Source organism: Pundamilia nyererei, unplaced genomic scaffold, assembly GCF_000239375.1.
Source record: "Pundamilia nyererei isolate P.nyererei 1_Seehausen unplaced genomic scaffold, PunNye1.0 scaffold00078, whole genome shotgun sequence".
In the NCBI taxonomy this organism is placed as follows: Eukaryota; Metazoa; Chordata; class Actinopteri; order Cichliformes; family Cichlidae; genus Pundamilia; species Pundamilia nyererei.
The window spans coordinates 1,959,007-1,964,929 of NW_005187479.1; the positions used below are offsets into that span (position 1 = coordinate 1,959,007).

Genomic DNA, 5,923 nt, shown 5'->3' on the forward strand with positions numbered 1-5,923 from the left:
CTGGTATTGTGGTGATTGTTGTATCTGTCAGGAGAAAGTATCTGATGCACTGTTTAACATCTGCAGTGTAGCGTACCGTTTCTGGCTGTCTATCCTTCATTTCACAAACACAAAGAGCTGTAAAGTACAGTGTGCTGCATGTACCTGTTCCAACTTTTTCAAAGCACGGTGTTAAGTTAAAAAAAAAAAAAAAGTTTGTTAAAGGGCATTGCATTGCACTTTTGCATTAATCTGAATGGACTAAAGGAGACCACTCAGTACTCGGTTTCACTCAGTGATTCCAAGTAAAACATGAAGAGGAAACAAAAACAGTTTACAGAGCTGAACAATTGTTTTAAAAAGTGAAGTGGGAAAGTTTTTATTTTTTCAAAAGAAGGAAGAAGCCAATATAATACAACATGGTGTGTGAGGGATGCGACAGAGAAGTACAAACAACATATGAGAAGTGGAGGAGATACATGAAATCAATACGAGGAAGAATCAAATACCAAATACAAATAATCAATCTTAAAACGCCTCACATCAGAATAGCTAGGCAAACATAAATAACAGATAAAAAGTAAATAAACTGATAAACGTCTTTGTATACAGGTATACTTTGAATACTTGGTAGAAATATATGTGATATATTTATAAAATCAATTATTTGCATCAGCAATTTATGAATATTTTTGTTGCTTTTCCATTTATTGACCTTTAGAGTTTTGACTGTCAATAAAGACATTTGAAGAAATAGATAACGCGGAAAAGTGATGTGTACTTTTCATTATTATCTATCAAGCCAAACAATAAGCAGATTGTAAATCAGCACAAAATACAGATACATCAGTAGGCCAATAAAAAAAATGGCTGACAACTACAGATCGGTGTTGACGTAACATATTTAGATTTTAAAAATAATACAAATGATGTGTGAAAATATGTCAACGTGTCAGGTGTACCAATGGCCAGCACCTCCATCAAAAATGTTTAGTCTACATAGACACTATGGTCATGCCATACCATACCGTCCCTAATGATTCCAGTCATTGCCATCTGACATGTATGATAGCAAGAGCTGCATGTCAACCTCCAGTGACGTTATAGCAAAACGAGAACTACTTCACCAACCACCAACAAAACACAGCGCTATGGAAATATGCAAGAAATCTGTTCCTGCTGAAGGTGGAAACAAAATAAACATACTTGTTTCACCAACTGAGGCGAAAACACACCGTCATGTGCAACCAGGCTACAAGGAGAGCAGCTGGTAATGTGTGGCCCAAAAGTAAACAAATGACTCAACTGAGCATTGCTGAAGCACTTGCTAGTTGCACTCCTTTTGACAGGAAGAGCAAACATGTAAATTGCTGACATGGTTACGCAGTGGAAAAGCACAGCTTTAAAGAACTGGTGAAAAAGCTCAACTAAGGTTACAACATCGCAGGCTGAAAATATTTTTCAAGTTCCATTTGAGTATGTGTGAATACTGAGCATCTCCTTAAAAGTTACAGGCTTAAGTTACTTCACTTATTGCTGTTGTTAAAGTGTTAATCAGTTATTTATACTTTTATTTAAAATTTCACAGGAAATCACTACATAGGCTACTTTTGTGCTTACACTTGACTTCTGCGGTGTCACTGCTATTGCCCTATATTGTTGGGCGGCCTTGAATAAATTGACAGCTTGAATTCTGTTACCCGTTTGGTGGGTGGAGTGGTTGGTGCTCTGGCAGTAACTCACTGAAAAAGAAGGACATAAAAATGCCCTTCATTTTGTTTGCACTACTAAATGCCGCTTCCTTTGGGCTGCACTCAATAAAAAGTTTTTCAGCATTAATTTTCTATGCTGACAAAAAAAATGTATATATACACATTACAAATTTCCTTGAAATATTGTTACATAACGTTGATGCTAACAAACATGAATCAGTATTTTGAGACCTGGAAAGATGAAAAATCATGTTCTGGCAGACAAAAATAATGTTGGAAAAATTTGTTGTTCAGGAAAATAAATCAATAGATTAGAGGTTATGACTAATTCCCAAATCGTTCTATGACATAATTGCATATTCAGCATGATTTGAAACTAGTTACTGAGTGCATAGTGTTGTTAGGAAAGTGTTCATTAAGGTGACTGTGCAAGGAAGCAGAGGGTCATTTTCCAATGGACTTCTATAACGCTTCAACTGTCTTCTGGCAACCAGAGAAGTGCCCCCCTACTGGCCAATCAAAGGAATGAATGTTTACTTCACATTAACATTGGCTTCATTTTTGAGACCTGAGAGCTACGTCCATCTTCTATATGCAGTCAATGAGCATCGTGGAGCTTTGTGAAATGATAACGTTCAATGATAACATTTCTTCTCATTGCCAGTAACTTCAGTGTACTGTATAAACATCATTTAAGCGATTATTTGTAAAGCTTCAGTTGATCTATTTACATAAAAATATATTAACATAGCAACAATCCAACTAAACCTACACAGGAGCTGCTCCCATCAACATAAGTGGACCATTAACACCACAAAGTGGGTAGGTAAATTTTTTATCCCAGTTTATCGTTAGCCTGTCACCATACTGCAGGTGCTCTGAGCTCAGTTGCCAGCACTTGTTGCATTACCACCAGTCTTAAAAAACATTTCCGTTCAACTTTATCTTGATATAAACAAAGATTTAAAAAAGAAAAAGAAATGAAATGAAAACAACTTACAAGTGAGTTAGCAGGCGTTTTCAATTCAGCGGACAGTCGAGTGCTTCATCTTATCTTCCAGCTGCTCACTGTGGGCAAAAGTCCGCACTCCAGTCCGGTAAAGGCAAACTACACGACTTCCGGTTCGCCCTTTCAAATTAAAGGTCTTAACGACAAGCTTGTGAAAAAATTAAATGAAATAACGTGAAATGCAATGCTTCTGGGGAGTTGTACCTCCCCAGAAGCGAAAATTATATTGGAAATAAACAAAAACTCGTGAACATCTGCATTAAAAATAAGTGAGTTATAATAATATCAATGAGCAAAGATCTCCTGTGCCTCAAAGCAATATGGCTCCGAGGTAAGGAAGTAACAATTCACCTTACACCTCACCTAACAATTGCTTCACCGCACACAAAGGTGTGATCTGACGTCTGTTCCTCCTGTCATCTCTTACTGGAGTCATTTTGTTAGGGAATTTGGGAAGAATTTGGTCTTTCTCACACTTTTTTTGTTTGTTTATGACAAACAAAATGAAGGCGGTCTCTTTCAAATTAATTCATAGGTTTTAGCCTGTGAAAAACACTCGTTGTGAGCCCTTTCTAGAGACTTGCTCCCATTTATTTTGGTCTTGTACTTACGCACAGCTTTCATGGAAAAACATTGTTTATTTTATTTCTAACAAAATCTTTGTACTTTTCTACAAAAAAAAAAAATCTTACATGGTGTACTGACTCAAAAGCTTTTTACCTCATCTACTTGACTTTACTCCTTGCCAAACACATACATAAATGATAAAAACATTAAAATTTGTAATGCTTGTAATGTCTTTGTTTAATGTTACCGTCGCTCTTTGCTTTTTTTTCTTCTTCCCCTATATGTATCTGTATTTGTTTATATACATGCTTGTATATAAACTGACTCCTTTAGTCCACTCACATTAATGCAAAATTGCAATGCGACACCTTTTCTAAAAAAACAGGTATATGCACCACGCCGTCCTTGAACAGCTCTTTGTGTTTGTGAAATGAAGCATTGATAGCCTGTATCACAAAGCAACAGTACACATGTTTATTTGTGAAAAACAAAATCTGGGAACAACAGTGATAAGGTATAATTTAAAAATACCAGTGTAAAGTAGCAAATAATTTAAAAATACCAGTGTAAAATACCAGTTCAAAATAAGGCAAGTGAAAGGGGATAAAAATGTTTTCCAGAGGAAAGCGGGAGCTATCACTTTCTATCTATCATTCTTTTTAATTGATACCCATGGTTGCACTGATATGATAAGGCATCAACAAGTGGGGCCAGTGCCACCCCAGGCTATGCCCTGTGCGTCCATGCATACTTATACACATTTTTATAGAAATGACTAATGGCAAATGATTAACCGCCACTTTTGGAGGAACAACCTGGAGCTGTGTCTCCATGGCAGCAGCAAACACTAATAAGCCTTTTAGGATTGGCTCATTGTTTATTATGATAAAAAGCTAGTTAACCTGTGTCAACACGTAGCTTTAGGTAGTCACAACAAACAGCGTGATGGATGTAGCAGAAAAGCATTTGTCCTTCAGACTGTTAGATCATTTAATGGATTGTAAGTAACAGCAGTTTTAATGATTTTGAAGTTGAAAATCACCTCTCTCCTCCTCAAACAAATCTGATTTGATCTGACAGGAGGAAGTTGGCACTATTAATAGATATTTTTCTGACTAAACCGATTGTGTTACATCACAATGTCTTCAGTATCTATGTAATGCATGAATATTGACTGTTACCCATGACTGATCTTACATAAGATTGTTATTCATTTAATTAAAAGAATGTATTTGTTGGTTCAAGAACATGTAGAACAACAATATTACTGAGTATTACTGAGTATATAGATTTTTTGCCAAATTAATTGTAACAGTTAACATTATAACTGCTGTTACAGTTATTAATAATTACTGTTTCAAAATAAAGCCAAAATCTAGGTCTGTGAATGTTAGCCTAAGTGTTTCATTCACATCAGTTTGAGCAAAAAAAACAAAAAAAAACCCCACTAATGAATATCGGTCTGTTTAAGACTCTCTCTTGCACATCAGGTAATCCTTGTTGCCTCTGCTCAAAGTTTCTGAACACACGGCATTGAAACACAATGAGTGGTAAGTGCTATATAGCTCCAGTATGCCAATTTAAGATTGCAAAACAGTGACTCAAAGCAGTGCCTTAGGTCATCATTCCTGATATACTCTCTCCGTGCAGTGTGAAGCTGCAGTTTTTAGTCTATATTATCCTACGTTTTATATTGCAAAAAGGCAATGACAAAGAAATCACGTTTCAGCAGCTTTGCGTAATGTGACTTTCTCTCATACATAACGTGACTTTCTCCTAACCACTCTTCAGTGGTTCCTCTGTAAATCCAGAATTTCTCGACACATACAAATGCTTCAGGCCCTCATACTATCATATTATGCCCACAGTGCACTATCAAAATGCAGGCTTGCTTGTAGTTTCTAGAGATTCTAAATTGGGAGGCAGAGCCTTTAGCTACCAGGACCCTCTCCTGTGGAGTCAGCTCCCTATTTGGATTTGGGAGACAGGTGTCTTTACTTTTAAAATAAACCGAAAACTTTCCTTTTTCATAAAGCTTAGTCAGGACAGGATCAGGTGCCCTTGAACCATCCCTTAGATATGCTGATATTGGCTCAGATTGCTGCGGGACTTCATGTGATGCACAGAGCACTTCTTCTCCATGTGTTTATATACCTCTGCAACATGTCATTATAATTTTATCTTCTCTCTCCCTTAGTGTGTTTGGTCCATCTTCCTATGCTTTGTTTTCTTTTGTCTTCTCATTCTTCTTTTCTCTTTCCTTTCACCCTCAACCGGTCCTGTCAGATGGCTGCCCCTCCCTGAGCCTGGTTCTGCCAGAGGTTTCTTCCTGTTAAACGGGAGTTTCCCTTCCCATTGTCACAAAGTGCTTGCTCATCGGGGGGCACTTGATTGTTAGGGGTTTTTCCAATACTTTAGAACTATGGTATCTAACCAGATTCTTACTCTGGATGGCATTACTTTGGCCTCCAGTAACACTGTGAGGAACCTTGGAGTCATTTTTGACCAGGATATGTCCTTCAATGCACATATTAAACAAATATGTAGGACTGCTTTCTTCCATTTGCGCAACATCTCTAAAGTTAGAAATATCCTGTCTCAGAGTGACGCTGAAAAACTAGTTCATGCATTTATTACTTCCAGGCTGGACTACTGT

General features: G+C 37.1%; 1 protein-coding gene across 1 annotated transcript in view; it reads right to left on the reverse strand.

Moving 5' to 3' along the window:
- The window catches only part of rassf7a (Ras association domain family member 7a), a 37,320-nt gene extending 34,502 nt beyond the window's left edge, over positions 1-2,818 (reverse strand). Inside the window, exon 1 of the mRNA XM_005737679.1 lies at positions 2,692-2,818. The gene's annotated coding sequence lies outside the window, so the exon portion shown is untranslated. The remainder of the gene's footprint in view (positions 1-2,691) is intronic.
- Positions 2,819-5,923: the final 3,105 nt, after the last annotated feature.